This window comes from Notolabrus celidotus, chromosome 14, assembly GCF_009762535.1.
Source record: "Notolabrus celidotus isolate fNotCel1 chromosome 14, fNotCel1.pri, whole genome shotgun sequence".
In the NCBI taxonomy this organism is placed as follows: domain Eukaryota; kingdom Metazoa; phylum Chordata; class Actinopteri; order Labriformes; family Labridae; genus Notolabrus; species Notolabrus celidotus.
Genome location: NC_048285.1, coordinates 22,992,143 through 23,008,455, shown reverse-complemented (window position 1 = coordinate 23,008,455; position 16,313 = coordinate 22,992,143). Strand labels below are relative to the sequence as shown.

The 16,313-nt window shown below is 38.8% G+C and overlaps 1 protein-coding gene and 1 long non-coding RNA gene across 3 annotated transcripts in view; one reads left to right on the top strand and one right to left on the bottom strand.

Moving 5' to 3' along the window:
- Nucleotides 1-16,313, top strand: part of cadm1b (cell adhesion molecule 1b) — a 228,929-nt gene that overhangs the window by 69,407 nt on the left and 143,209 nt on the right. The window lies entirely within an intron of this gene.
- LOC117825523 lies at nucleotides 634-7,987 on the bottom strand. Its single transcript, XR_004633863.1, has 8 exons — nucleotides 7,436-7,987; nucleotides 6,719-6,769; nucleotides 6,237-6,299; nucleotides 5,262-5,312; nucleotides 3,267-3,317; nucleotides 2,944-2,994; nucleotides 2,381-2,446; nucleotides 634-880 (listed from the first exon to the last, which is right to left on the bottom strand). It is a non-coding gene; the product is annotated as an uncharacterized LOC117825523 (long non-coding RNA).

The window sequence follows — 16,313 nt, the reverse complement described above, 5'->3', positions numbered from 1 at the left end:
ACACACACACACACACACACACACATACCCGCCTATATGTATTACAAGGACACATCTCTCCAAACCAGTCTGGTGGTGTATTAGGGGAGCACCCCTTTCCAGCTGCCCCACAGAGATGTGGGTGGTATCAAAAATTCTTTTTTGAGCCCAACAACACAGATCTCACTTCGGAGTTTGAATACACACAACACAACTGGAAATATAACAACCTGACAATATGCATCATTATGTGGACAATAATTAATTTGATAATAAGCCCCACCCATGACATAAAGTGTTATTATAAGGACTAACACCATTTGTGAGGACAGTGGCTATACAACACACAAAAACGGCACTGAAGTGTATTAAAGGGTCAAACATGAATTAATGGAACGGGAAAACACACACACTACAGTGAAGACATTGTGCTTTAAAAGGACACACCCGATATATGAGGACTGCCTGTTCTATAAAACACAAAGTATATCCCCATACATGAGGTATGTCTGTAATGCAGAGCTGGTTTACTGTAACAGACAATATAACCAAACCTGTATGTGTAGTGATTTTTATATAGTGTTATGTGTCATATGACTGTTTTTCTACATTGAGTATGATCTTTAAATAGACAAGAGAACATATCACAGCATACTCAGTAAAGAAGAAGCCATGTTTAATTATTTCTGTTTTGAAAACAGTGACAGTCAGTTCCCTGTTTGGCCGCACAGCAGCCATCATCAGAGGGCTGAGAACAACAAACACAAAGGGAGTTGGACTTCACTCTCTTTTTTAGGAAGGTTCTTAAAGTGTCTCATCACCGCTGAGACCTCTTTTAGAGACCACTGTTGTTTTTGTTTCCTCCGAGGATTGTCCCTTTCAGCAGCTTCTTCAAGTAACTCTATAAAAGAGGAAAAGAGATTCATTGACTTTACATTTGTTTGTGAAATACTAAAATTACAATTTCAAAGAAATGTAAATAAAAAAATGTATCTCCTGATACATATTCTGATATCCCAGATCATGGCACTGGATTCAAGGTGCAGATCAGATACCAATGCTCTCCCTTCCCATATTTAAAATGTGATAACACATCTAACTATGCACACCTAACTGCATAGAGCTCATTGTTCCTGTATTTGTAAAGGTAACATAAAATGTTTTTTGCGTTATATCTGTTAAAACTAAGTGTGCTCTTATTGATCTGCAACCTATAACGATCAGATGATAATGGTTTGATTAGTCTCTATTAAATGCCAATCAGCCTGAAGAAAAATAGGCATGTGTGTATGTGTGAAACTGTGCCTTGGACAATAACATTTGTTTTATTTAATCAAGACAAAGAGAGTCAGTGTATTTAAGCAGTGTTTTGGAAGAGTTGCAGCATCACTGGATAACACAATACATTTCTGTGAGCTGTTCAGGTAGCACCTGTGTATTCCAGCTCACTGTTCTCCCTCTGAAAGACTGTTCAGTACTGGGGCCTACAGTAACATACCTACTTTCTGAGGCCTCAAAAGGCTGATTTATTTGTTCTGGGCCAATAATCTCGTAACGGTTAGCTGCCATAAAAAGAATATATTCTAGGTTTACAGTGCCTTCATCTGCATTGTCAGCTTATATCATAAAGTACTGTTTAGTTTAGGTTCTAGCTCTACATCACTCTAATATAACAACAGAAGAATATTTGTTTGAAGTGGGTATGATTAAGAGCATATAATGTTTCAGTTTATGATTAGCATTTCCTGAGTTGAAAACAAGGCAGGTTGATGTCCTGTAAATGACCTTCACCATGGTCCTTGCATAATCTTGTTTTCATATTTGTTCATTATGTAAATTCCTGTAAGTTACATTATTAAGATGAGTGCTTTTATTTATGTTTATTTACATCGTAGAGGCAGACTTTCGGTAAAAAAAGGACAAAATAGACGAACTTGAAACCACACAAATGTCTCCCAAACGGAGTGTGTCGAAATTGTATTCTTTGTTTTAGCACCTGGCTGATAATGTTAGTTTAAAAGGAAGCTAATAATTTCATTTACAGATAAATATGCTTATATTTAGCACTCTATCAAAGCTTGTCATTTCGTCAAGTTTAAAATGGTAATCTGTTATTTTGTTTCGTCTTCTCCGTAGCTCTGACGGTGTGTTCACACAATGGTCACAGCATGCTCTTTGGAGCTACATTATAAAAAATTTAAGATTTGTGAACCATCCGTTGGTGAGTCAGACCATCATTCAGCCGGGGAGGCTACATGTCCCATTTCAGTATTAACTATATATTTTGTTTTGTCTTTATGCTGCTTTTATACTGCCAATAAGCAATGCAAAAAACAGTGAAAAACGAGAAAAATCGATCAACATGATTCGGTTGTAGTCTCCTTTGTGTTTGTGCTTTTACCTAGTGGTTCCTGTGCTTCTCTTCTTTTGGGCACTTTGGACTTCCCAACAGTCTTTTTGCTGATTGCTGAAAAGAGGGGAGAAACTAGTAAAATATCTTAAATCCTGACATTAAGGTTACCATTTAATTGTCATCTTAACTGCTATGTCATTTACAGGATGTTATAAATCTACATCTCCAAACCATCTAAACTGTATTTTTTAACAGCTTCAGAGCATCCTACAGCTAATGAGCATATATATATAAAACCATCAAGAAAGGAAGATCACAACACTTCATAGATACTGCAAAATATTGCTTACAAGATGATGACTAATGGAACTTGTTTAAGTTTCAAAATGTGTTGTTGTCAACATTTACATATCTTTAACCATAGCTCTGCAGTTCAAAATGTTTAATTCTTGTTATACTTTGAGATGTCCCTTCTAGGGCAGAGTCACAATCTGTGAATGGAGAAGTACACATTGAATACACCCTAACAAACAGCAGCAGTGTGTAGTCTACATGACCACATGTAATATTCAAACATCACTGGGCTGCTGAACTGAGGTTGATGGTCATACCGTCTGAGCTGCCTGGAGGTTCCTCGACAGGACAGCTAGCTGTCTCCAATCCTGCAGCATGAAAAACAAAACTCAATATGAATGGTCATTTGATCATTTCACCTGGGCCAATATCTCAACAATTATTTTAAACAGCATTAGTAATTATGTTAAATGTCCAAAGTTGTCACATTACAATATATAGTGTCAAAATATCTCATGTTAAAAAAAACCTGTAAGCTTTGCAAAACAACCTCCGCACATAAATTGAATTTTAAGCTGTGATTGCTGAGTCATAATATTCAAACATCACTGGGCTGCTGAACTGAGGTTGATGGTCATACCGTCTGAGCTGCCTGGAGGTTCCTCAACAGGACAGCTAGCTGTCTCCAATCCTGCAGCATGAAAAACAAAACTCAATATGAATGGTTTGGTTTCATATGTTCAAACATTTCATAATCCCAAACTGTTCTACACTTTCTTTATAGAGGAACAATCTCTGGCAATATCTCTTCAGCATCTCAAACAGACGTACAGTTAAAATTGCAGATTCAATTATCCTTTATTTTGCTTTGCAGGGATTTGGTTTGTCCTTTCCTTTGTGGTGTTTTGTGACTCACGTTTAACTCAAAGAGCTGTATTCTCTGTGGTAGTACCATGATAATCAACCTCGCTTTTGCCCATGGGGCCTGGCCGGGCCAAGCCCGAAGAAGCTACACGGAGCAACCCTGTGGACCCACCACCAGCAGGGATGGCTTTCGGGGTCGGGTGCAATGTAAGCCGGGTGGCAGGCAAAGGCGGGGACCTAGGCGCGCCGACCCCTGGCAGCACAGACTGGCGTTTGGTACGTGGAATGTCACCTCTCCGGCGGGGAAGGAGCCGGAGCTGGTGCGGGAGGTGGAGCAATACCAGCTAGATATAGTTGGGCTCACCTCCACGCGTAGCACCAGCTCTGGAACCAAACTCCTGGAGAGGGGCTGGACTCTTGCCTTTTCTGGAGTTGCCCAGGGTGAGAGGTGCCGGACGGGTGTGGAAATACTCACAAGCCCACGGCTGAGCGCCACAGTGTTGGAGTTTACCCCGGGGACCGAGAGGGTCGCCTCGATGAGGCTTCGTGTCGCTCTGGGAAAGTCTCTGTCTGTTGTTTGTGCCTATGCGCCTAACAGCAGTTCAGAGTACTCGGCCTTCTTGGAGTCTCTGGGTGGCGTCCTAGAACGGGTGTCGCCTGGGGACTCTATAGTTCTACTGGGGGACTTCAATGCTCCCATGGGCAACGACGGAGAAACCTGGAGGGGAGTGATTGGGAGGAACGGCCTGCCTGATCTGAACCCGAATGGTGCTTTGTTATTGGACTTCTGTGCTAGTCATGGATTGTCCATAACAAACACCATGTTCGAACATAGGAATGTTCATAAGTGTACTTGGTACCAGAACACCCTAGGCCAAAGATCGATGATCGACTTTGTGGTCGTATCATCTGATCTGCGGCCGTATGTTTTGGACACTCCCCCCGGCTGCGCCTTGAAATCCTGTCCATGAATGTCACAAACAGGATTGGTGATTTGTCCATCATTAACCGGCTGTTAGCTTGTGGTAAAGGGCTTGTACAACAATATAGGGTGGGTGTGTGTCTGAATTGTTCTATGTTAACATTTTATAAAGTGTGACATCATTGCAGCTCCAAAATATGATAAAGTTGTTCATGGACATACAGCGCTATATTTACAAAGCCTTGCCTACTTTAAACCAAATCTAAAGAACTGGACTTAAATCCCCTCATTAATGCACTTTACAAAAACATTGTTGACCTGGAAGTTCATCACATTATTAGATATACAGATGCTCTGACATGTAAATGTGATTTAAACAGCACTGAAACCTACAGTCTTTTTCTTACTATATCATACTAACAAGGGTACAGTCCTAAATAAATGCATCAATTTATGTCAAAGTGTGAGCAGTTTCAGTAATTTCACTTGTCAGACTTCTGTAGTTTTGTTAAGTCTTTGATTGGTAGACAAGAATATGTGATGTCAAATTTAAGATCTCCACCACTTCAGACAAGTAAGAAAAACAGAGTTAAGCCAATTTTAAATCAAAATGATTTTTTTTATGTTAAACTTTAAATATATAAAATTTTAGGATTTCAGGAGGACACGACAAGAACATAAGATGACAGAACATGTCGTATGTGTTGCTCTCTAGAGAATGTATTTTTTTACCCTCTGTGGACCTTCAGAACAAACTTCAAAACAAATGTCCCTATGGCCACATTAAAGTACATCTTATCTTAGAAAAAAAGCCTTGTCTATTCTAAAACTTAAAATGTAATAAGTCACCTGTTGAATGCCACCATTGGGTCTCAGCTGAGGGTCTGTCTCAGGTGAAATCTTGTGGGGGAAAAAATGAAAGACTTAAATCACTGAACATTATTAAGCACACCAAGGAAGTACATGCTGATGTTTTAAGCTTGTAACACAACTATGTATTTAGAGAATGGTAGATAACACAGGTGATACTGTGAGTTATCAACTAAAGAATGTGAGGATTTACTAGCATACAGACCAATAAAATACAAACACACAGTCTTCAGTGTGTGTAACCTTGCAGGTTTATGAGGACCGTACATCTATACTTCTAAATACAAATACACAGTCTTCTGTGTGTGTAACCTTGCAGGTTTATGAGGACCGTACATCTATACTTCTAAATACAAACACACAGTCCTCAGTGTGAGTAACCTCGCAGGTTTATGAGGACCGTACATCTATACTTCTAAATACAAATACACAGTCTTCTGTGTGTGTAACCTTGCAGGTTTATGAGGACCGTACATCTATACTTCTAAATACAAATACACAGTCTTCTGTGTGTGTAACCTTGCAGGTTTATGAGGACCTTACATCTATACTTCTAAATACAAATACACAGTCCTCAGTGTGTGTAACCTTGCAGGTTTATGAGGACCTTACATCTATACTTCTAAATACAAACACACAGTCTTCAGTGTGAGTAACCTCGCAGGTTTATGAGGACAGTTCATCTATACTTCTAAATACAAATACACAGTCCTTAGTGTGAGTAACCTCGCAGGTTTATGAGGACCTTACATGAATACTTATAAACACAAACATTGGTCCTAATTTCCTGCCAAGTCCGTTTTACACAGCTGGTTTTAAACACAGATAATAAAACTGATGGGTCTGTAGGTATTTATCACAGATTAAATCTACTCAATAAATACATTTTAATTCTATTTTGCCAAATACTAAAGTTATTTCCACGGGTCAGAGGCACACCTCACAGACATTTACCTTCCCCATTGCATCCTCTGCCGTAGAGCTGGCCTGGCCTTGGCCTTCCTTGTCTGGAGTCCCCTGTGAAATATGAAGCAACATTTAGTATGCAATAATTCAACGCAAATTAAGTGTTTAACTTAGGCAGCATTTCATTATATTCATAAATTGGAAAAAAAGTAACATTTGTTAACCAAGCCTTGCAGGGGTTCTTCTGTAACCAAGTGAAAAAATGTGAGCAAAGTTCAAAAAAATGTTTCTTAACTCGAGTATGCATCCATCCTAAAAGATTGAACTCAAAATCATCAGACGCTGACACGACAAGAACATAAGATGACAGAACATGTCGTATGTGTTGCTCTCTAGAGAATGTATTTTTTTACCCTCTGTGGACCTTCAGAACAAACTTCAAAACAAATGTCCCTATGGCCACATTAAAGTACATCTCATCTTAGAAAAAAAGCCTTGTCTATTCTAAAACTTATAATGTAATAAGTCACCTGTTGAATGCCACCATTCGGTCTCAGCTGAGGGTCTGTCTCAGGTGAAATCTTGTGGGGAAAAAATGAAAAACTTAAATCACTGAACATTATTAAGCACACCAAGGAAGTACATGCTGATGTTTTAAGCTTGTAACACAACTATCTATTTAGAGAATGGTAGATAACACAGGTGATACTGTGATTTATCAACTAAAGAATGTGAGGATTTACTAGCATACAGACCAATAAAATACAAACACACAGTCCTCAGTGTGAGTAACCTCGCAGGTTTATGAGGACAGTTCATCTATACTTCTAAATACAAATACACAGTCTTCAGTGTGAGTAACCTCGCAGGTTTATGAGGACAGTTCATCTATACTTCTAAATACAAACAGTGGTCCTAATTTCCTGCCAAGTCCGTTTTACACAGAAAAAAAAAATCTCTTGTATCCTCCAAACTGTATGACTGTTGTTCCTTGACTGGTGTCCTCTGTGTAAACAGTGCAACAGGGGACTCAATACGAAGTGTTAACCCCTTAACATCTCCACATGATGGCAATTTGTTAAATCAGTATACTACTGAGGTAAAATATTCCCTGAACAACTCAGCCACAGATCATCTCTGTAAAAACAGAGACTAGTCATTTAAAATAGCATGAAAAGCTCATAGTAGTATTTAGTCTTAAAGTTTCGCGGTGATATGTGTGATTCAGACTTCGTCACCTGTCTTACCTGCAGCAGATGCGGTGCGTCTCCTCCTTGGATGTATACAGTCTCCTCTACTCGGAGATATCTTTTCCAGAAACAGACGAGCCAATCACAGTCACCGTTCTAGACACGTTTCTCTGCTCTGATTGGTTGTAGGTGCTGTTAGTCTGCAGTTGTCTCCAGTGCAACACATCCAGCTCACGAAACTCGGATCAAACTGTAAAACTAGGCAGTGCTGATCATATCTGAATCAAGATTCCGTTACTGCATTGCCTATTTCTCACCTCAAATGTTTTCAGAATCACATTTTAGTGTACTGTTTAGCTGTAATTTGAGATCGTTTGTGACCAGGCAGCCATGTTTCTCACCACCACGCTCAGTGACAGCTCCTTGAGTGACAGGTCACGTTTCTTTGCTCTGATTGGTTGTAAGCATTTTGGTCTGTGCCTGTTGATAACGCCCCCTTGACATAGACATTGCACTGTTTCCACACTGAGGTGTATTTGCAATCTCTCTGGCCATGCCAGGCTAGACGTAGGCAGCAGGAAGAGGAAAGAGTCAGGTGGATCCAAAATGTTTGGGCGGTGGGGGGTCTTTATTTATTTATTTATTTATTTATTTACTCTTTTCAATGATATATTTTATTTCAAAAGTTCCTTGCATAGAATAGTAAAAAAATGTGTCTTTAAATTACTGTTGTCAGGAGATTAATAGAATAAAATACAATAGAACAGGTTGCTCCAAGTTACAAAATAACTCAAATATAAGTTTAATATACAATATAGAGTGTATAGAAGTTAACCTCTTAGCACTCCGGGCGTTTTTAATGGTAATATAGGGTGTAAGATGGGTAATTTCAGTGATAGATAACAGGTCAACAGTATATGTCACATAGAAGTGGTTTACATCATTTGGAGATTTCGCAAGAATCGCATTTTTCGACGATTGGCTGGTGAGCACCTCTGTTCTTGAGGCTGCTGAGAAAGCCCCTTATTGTCAACATACCTAGGAAAGCCATACATCCTCTGAGAGCCCTGTGTCTCTAGTTTATGTGTGTAAAGTTTCATGAGGCTGTGATTATCCTAGAGGTCACAAGAGGTCATTTTATACAGTGATCTCGAGGTTTCAAAAACTGGTCTCACTAAGAGAAAAGGCTACTGTGGGCTCTAATATCATCACACATGAATACAATAGGGATTGAATCCACAAGAGTCTCAGCTTTCCAGTGATATCACATGTATGCAAATCAAACACTGTTTAGGGACCCCAGTATGCAGAAACACCATTTTAGACTAGGCGAAAAAAACACATTTGTACTGCATGCAGAAACCTGCTTTGTTTTTGCCTCAAACTGAATGGGAATAGCATAAAGTGGGTATGTATGTAAAGAGGAGACTTGTGGGAACCCACTGAAAGATTTTCATTCAGATATCTTGAGGTCAGAGGTCAGGGGACCACTTTGAAAAGTTTTTTGATAGCCAAAATTTAGCCTAACTTTGGAGCGTTAGTTAACCCACTTCCCTTCCTATCATGGCATGGTTGGTATTAATTGATTCATTAATTGATTCCTTATGTCTTCTAGTTTCATATGATATCAGTATCTTCGCTGTATCTTTAAAACTCAGCCCACAGAAGCGTCTGAAAGAAAAAAGTCGGCAGGGCCCGCCAGTGGGCCGTCGGAGTGATGCAAAAAGACAGTGCCTAATATAATAACAATAGTACAATAAGATATTTACAAAATAAAGCTTAGTAAAAAGTAATAGTGGCAGTTACATTGACAGTTGTATTTACGGTAAAAAATAATAAATTAATATGACAAATTACAGGCTTTGTAATTAATTAATTGCAAAAAATGTCATAAGATTTTTGTTACTCAGTCTGGATTACCCTGTTCCTATATGGTTTTATCTTACTTCTACACTTTAATATATTATATTGGTTTATTTTAAAAGGAAAAGTCTGCTGCTTTATCAATCTCTAGCAGACAAGAGTCTGTGATGAAATTCGGTTAATACACAGTATTGACAAAACCCAACATTATGGGGACTTCCGGCCGTCAGCCAATCAGAAGCCGCGAATCATACACATGTGTGAATATTCATGAGCGGGTGCAGTACCAAAATCCAGCAGTACGAGCGCACTTTCAATACACAGATTATACACAGAATCAGTGTTTTGTGTACTAAAAGGACTTTTGGAGAAAATTTGAATTAGAGCTCCCCTAACCTATAGAAACACTTCTACAGTGTCCGAATTATGAGGACTCTGGACATGTCCTCATAATACAAAATGTCCGTGCAGTGTGGTGTGTATTCCGATGAAATGTCTACCTAATACACAAATACCAACACACACACACACACACACACACACACACACACACACACACACACACACACACACACACACACACACACACACACACACACACTCAAGTCTAATTCTCGCTGACCACTCACTGGTGTCCAGCTGTGCTCCCTGTTTGACAGCCAGGTGGTTCAGAGTTTCAGAGCAGCAGCTTCAGTTAATTAAGGTTACTCTTTGGATCTTGTCAATGGCTCATTTGCAGATGAAAAAGGATCAAAAACTTCCCGTCTTCTTCCTCCAGCAGCCTGATCATGGGTTTTTTGTCCCCTCATAATATCCCTGGCCTGTCTGTCATGTATAACAGGGCTGAACCAGGCATGCAGCCCAGTGTTCAGACGCATAGATTGATCAAGTTTACTCTGAGAGCTGCAGTAGACAAAAATCAATATTGAACTTAGACAAGCTATTTACAGTACCTTGATAATGTTTGACAGAAGCTGATCCAGCTTGCACTGTATGGTTAGTATGACTGAAAACACTGGCCACAACTTTGCATTTGGAGACAGAGCTGCCTTCAATCTGTCATTTAATTTGATTATTAAATTATCACTATACCTGCCAATTAACAGGCATATCCCACCTGTGTTTTTAGCAAAAGGGCCTTCATTAGATGTGACAGATAAAGAGAGACAGGAAATCTGGGGTGAAGAGAACAGGGGGGGACATGCAGCAAAGGTTTGTGGCTGAGAGTCAAACCAGTGACTGCTGCAAGGAGGACTACAGCCTCTGTACAAATAGTCACTGCTAAGCCAAACCAGCACCCTGAAAAGTGCTGATGCTTTTCTTTGTCAATTGTAAACAGGATGATACAGGTGTTGGACTCTTAGAAACTTAGAAATATCTCCTTGGACTCTGAGTAGGTATACAAATATATTTTAAACGATTACAAAAATATTTGTAATCCTAGAGAGTTTACAGATAACTGATGGTTAAAATTGTATTCAAATTAAAAATATTTCTCCTTGAAATGTAAATTTTTACATATTATTTCAAAAGCTTCCCTAATCAGAATTCATAAGCAGCAACAACAAATAATAAATAAATATACACAAACACAATGACGTGAAACAATATAAATGAAGCAATGCATATCAAATGATACAATACATTTTTTTTATTTTTTTTTATTTTTTTAACATTTATTTAACCAGATGAGTCCCATTGAGATCAAGACCTCATTTTCAAGGGCGACCTGGCCAAGAGGTCAGCAGCACACGTCAGAATAAATGGCACAACTCAACAACATGGAACATATATGCAGACAGTATGTAGAAGCAAACAATAATAATTTAAAAAGTGCAACTTATTTTCAAGTAAAGTGCAAGTATTTGTGAATATAAAACAGCATTTAAAAACACAGGCACTGTTCTGGGGTCTTTCTTTCATTTAAGATAGACTTAAAGGTGTCCAGAGAGATGAGATCCGACAGATTCAAGTCCTTCTGGAGTTTATTCCAAGCAGTAGGAGCAGCAAAACTGAACGCTCTCTTACCGAACTCTGTCCGAACACGGGGAACACACATCCGCAAGGTGTCGCAGGAGCGCAAGGCATAGTGACTTCCTGATCTCTGAAGATAAACACATAAATACATTGGGATCAAGCCAAGTAGACATTTGTAAATTAGGTGAAGCCATTTTGAAACTAAATTATACAAAATAATTGGATATGAAGTAATATGATATGATACTAAATTATATGAAACAATACAATAAGAAATGATACGATACGGTATGATACGGTAAGATATGGTAAGTTAAGGTGAGGTAAGAGTTTGAATCAGCTTCAACAGGAAAGTCAGATTGGAATTTTAGTTACGGTTAAAATATGTTTATATTATTTATACAGTGAACTATTTACAAACAAGGTTTCAAAAGTTATTATTTGTGTATTTATGATGTTAGAATTATTTTCACAGCATCTTGTAGTTAAGACCAAAACATGTTGATTGTGCTTATGTGGTTCTCATGACATTTACCTGGAGCTCGGTCATCCTAGCCTCTGATTGGTTGGTTCTCTGACATGTGATTGAGTGACAAGGAAGTGTTGATGTTATGCCGATCCAGTGTAGCTACAGTAAAAGTGCTCTTGAAAAAGTTTTCCGTGTCTGCTGTTTCTTATTGATGGTGACCCAACCACCCTGCATTGAACCCTTACGTTACAATATGATACTAAACCTACTGTGTTACAATATATGACACTATATATGAAGGGAAATAAAGCAATTGTATTGGACACCAGTGCTCCACACATTTCCTCCACCGTATATTAACGGTTAATTCCACACCAAAACAGTTGTAAGACAGATTTTAAGTGTTTATTAGTATACCCCTGTTTTATAACTTAACTTATACAATGAAATCCCAAAATAAAGATTAACTTTACTTATGTAATTTCAACATGTATGAATGTAACTTGGCACTTACACCCTGTGAAACCTCTGTTTCTTAGAAAACTTTAATCTACTATTGCACAATATTGAAACATAATATTAACTTATTGTTGGTATGTGGTCGTTCAATCACATTATTTCACATTAAACAGTGTCCCAACATCTGATTTGACTTATCCTAAATGGTGGGTTGAGCAGTTAGAGTGTTCAGTTTTCCAAATTCCAACATGTATAAATGAATCTCTGTCATTCTTTTTTCTCTTGTTTACTGCAGAACTGTACTCAATACAGGAAAATGAGCTGCTCCTTTCGCAGAGCACAGTTGAATGGGTGTTCCCTCCATACATCTGACACCACAGAATATAATATAATCACTTTATTAAATCTTTAATATTACATCTGGAGCTGCAGTGTAGAACAGGAGAGTGACTTGGTGAACCTGCAGAGGAATTTATATCCCCACAGAAGCCATATATTCTATTTATTGTTATGAAGCAGTTAAAATACACTCTATACCCCTGGAGATTCTTCTTCATGCCCTCACACTCAGGCTATATTTCACTATTAATTATGTGTGTAGAAGTGGCACATCGCTGCTGTCTGGCTGGAGGAGAATATAAACCATATACATGTAAATACATGTATTAATAGGCTGGGAGCTCTAAAAGTCCGCTGGGGAAACTAAAGCAGCTGAAAATCGAGTGATGATTTTTTTGACTTATCATAACTGAGAGCTTTTTGCCTCATCAGAAAAGGAGTCTCAGCCTCCTTTTTTTTTCACATTTTTAACCCAATTAATTTGTAGTTTGAAGTGTGACAGCAGTAAGAAGCACAAGTGGAGGAGCAGAATAATCAAATGACTCCCTCCCTGGGATTTAATAAAGCAGAAAGTGCTAATTTCACCTTTGATTGCGTGCAGTATTCAATGCCTAAAGAAGGCATATCTGACTTCTCATCATGTGCCCGGTGTGCCGACTGTTCTGTGCTGCATGCATTATACAGAGAGGTGCCCTTGGAAGAGAAGAAACTTGAGAGAGAGGAGGAGCACACTGTGACCCCCAATGTTTAGACCTTGATCCTAAATAAACAGAGTCAGGATCCCCCTGAAAAGACAGAAAAGACCACAGCACGCAAATAGCTTACTGATAAATGTAGGTAACATTGACATTTTAGTCAAGCGCTGCACCTGTGGAGCTTTGGTTATTGCCTGAAGCTTGAACTCTTTTAGTAAAGAAATAAAAAGGGTGTGTAAGAGCAACAGCAAAATACCAGGAAACAGCTTAATACATGAAAAGAGAACAGTTTTATATAAAATATCTCTGTCTCTCTGATGCTATTTGGCAGAGAAGCAGTGAGCCTAGCAGCTGCTTAGCTAATATATGGGATACATTCAGTGTTGTTCATTTACTGAGTTTTTTGCTGGGAGCTAACTGAGAAACACACAGTTATTGAAACGGCTTAAAACACTGAACAAACCAGTTTCATAAGTTTGTCCACAGTATTTGTTTTTGTTAGGCAGGTCAAATGTGTTCTAATGTTAGCTAACTAAAAAAGTGGAAGCTTTGTCTTGAACCACAAAATACGACTTGACTGATACAATACTTGGACTGCTTCAGCCGTATGTTGGCTACGTTAGCTTGCAATGAGCTAGAGCGTCTACCAGACAGAATAAGGCTGTGGCAGCACAACTCTTGAGTATTAGAACAAATCTGCTGTGTATCTTAATCCATATGAGACCAAGTCTTAAACTGGGAGAAGAAAACAGTTTTAGTTTTATTTTTGTTTTTATTTTTTGCTTAGTTAAAACAAGGGCTGCATTAAAAAGGATATCTTCAGATTATCGATTTGTCTTGATTTTTCCGTTTTGTAATTTGTGTTTAGCGTGAAATGTGGTCTATGTGAAATATTCACCCTTCATTGTTATAGATTCTTTTTTTTTTAAAGTTATATTTTGGGCTTTTTGCCTTTATTTGATAGGACAGCTGAAGAGAGACAGGACATGTGGGGAGTGAAGAGCGGGGGAAGACATGCAGGAAATGCTCGTGGTCGGGAATTGAACCTGCGACAAGGACTGTAGCCTCTGTATGTGGGGCGCTTAGACCGCTAGGCCACGGGCGCCCTCATTGTTATAGATTCTTATGTTGTCTTCATATTTTTTGGTCGGCTCTTTATTTTGTTACTTTTACATTATTTTACGATGAAGAAAAGCAGCCCATAGTAATATGAAAGAGACAGCAAATGCTGATTAAAAAAATGTCAATTACAGACTAAACCCTGATTTCCTCATCAGTACTGCTCTTCTCTGAATTCCCTTCTTCCCACTAAGTTTTTATAACCAGTAGTCCCTGTGCTAGTCTGAAGATGAAACACACAGAACTGCACTGAACAAACACGTCTACATGGAGAACTCATTTACATGATTTGCAGGTTTTCATTCACAGCTCAGAAAGAAAAAAAAAAAAAGCCATCGCTCAACTTGTAAAAAGGAATTTACATCTTAACTAACACAGGCATTCATATAAAAGTGAACCTCACAGCGCCTTACAAGATTCAGGGGGCAAATAAAGGAGGCAGACTGAGTGACTTTTCAGCTCAGCAACCCACCAGCTGCTGGAGCAGAAATAGTAATGTATCATTATGGCTGCGCTGAGGGAAAACACCCTGTGTTTTAGTTCTTTGGCGAGGTCATGTGGCAATCGGTGGGTGTGTTCCTGCAGCTCCCGCTCAGAAAAACAGGCTAAATTAGACCTTTATGATGCAGCCACGTCGGCCCTCTGAAACTCACAATGGCAGTTATGGAGATTTTTGTTTTTGCTTCTTTTCTTTTTACTTGAAGGGAGCTGTGTTTTCTCTGGCATTGATTGCGCTGACACTGGAAGCTGATGGAGTTGACCCTGAAATAAATTAGATTTGTCTACTTCTTATTTATGTCCCATAAATATCATGCAGAAGATTTTTGTGGTTTAAATGAGGTGATGGAGTTGGAGTAAAAAAGAAAAAAAGATCAATGAATCTTTCTGTTTTGCTGCACGTACTCGGCTGCAGGTTTGTCTGGAATGAGCTCCGTGGCAGATGACTCGAGTTGTGCCCCCACATGATGCAATGCACCGCAAGTCCATATTTTTCTTTGAACTCGAGCTTTCATGGCAGTCTACCAAATATTTCTCTTTTTTTGTTATTGTTTTGTTGCCTTCTGTTTGTTCTGAGGTTTAGCAGTTACCACAAATATACTTTCTGTAGATTAAAGAGGTACATTTCAGCGTATTGCTATAACTTTTCTAATTAGGATCTGTGTTTGACTTGGTTTTAAGATGGGACTGAATGAAGAAAAATCCAATTATAAGTGCAGAGAATGGTGATGCAGTCAAAGTGAACACAGTATATTCTTATGTTATTTCCCTGTCGATGCTTTAATCGTAAGATCCAGGCAGCAAATAGCAAAAAAGTGGCGAACACTGATGATAAAACTCGACAGTGCAAAGAGAAATTCATCTCAAAAAAGTAGATTGCATGTATGGTGGTAAGGGGATTACGTGTTGTTTGTTTCTTCTTTGAATAAATAACTTGAAGATGTGGAATCGGCAGCTCCAAAGCATCTGAATGATTGCGTAATACGACCACTTTCCTCTCTAAGAATTGTTCTTTTTTGGTCTATCGAGCACAGTTGATCATCAGTATGTCCTATTTCCTTTTTTTTCTCTCTTTTTCTTGGCCTGCGTATTTCTGACATAGAAATATTTGGCTGCCATGTTGCCTGACAGAGTGCTGATGAATTCCTGGAATGAGTTCCATGAAGTGGCCTGTTTTCCCCGAGTGAGAGCAACTGCTAAATATGCATGGCTGAAAAATAAATGAAGCAGGCTTTTGAGGAGATGTTGATGTTCGTGAGGGACGTACGTATGATTTACTAGTCTGTTTTATTTGGTGGTTTTAAAGTTGATGAAGCAGTCACCGAGACTCAAAGCTGTCTCTAGGTGTGGATCGCTCTCAAAATGGAAGGTGCTTTGCCCGTGGGGCCACTTAGTTTCATCTTACCTGACTTCAGACATGTTCAAGTCTAGATTTATCTATTGAGGAGACTATTTCAGGTGGTGAGAGGTGACAGGATGAGGACACATTTGTCTTTGTTGCTCTGCCAGGTTCAGT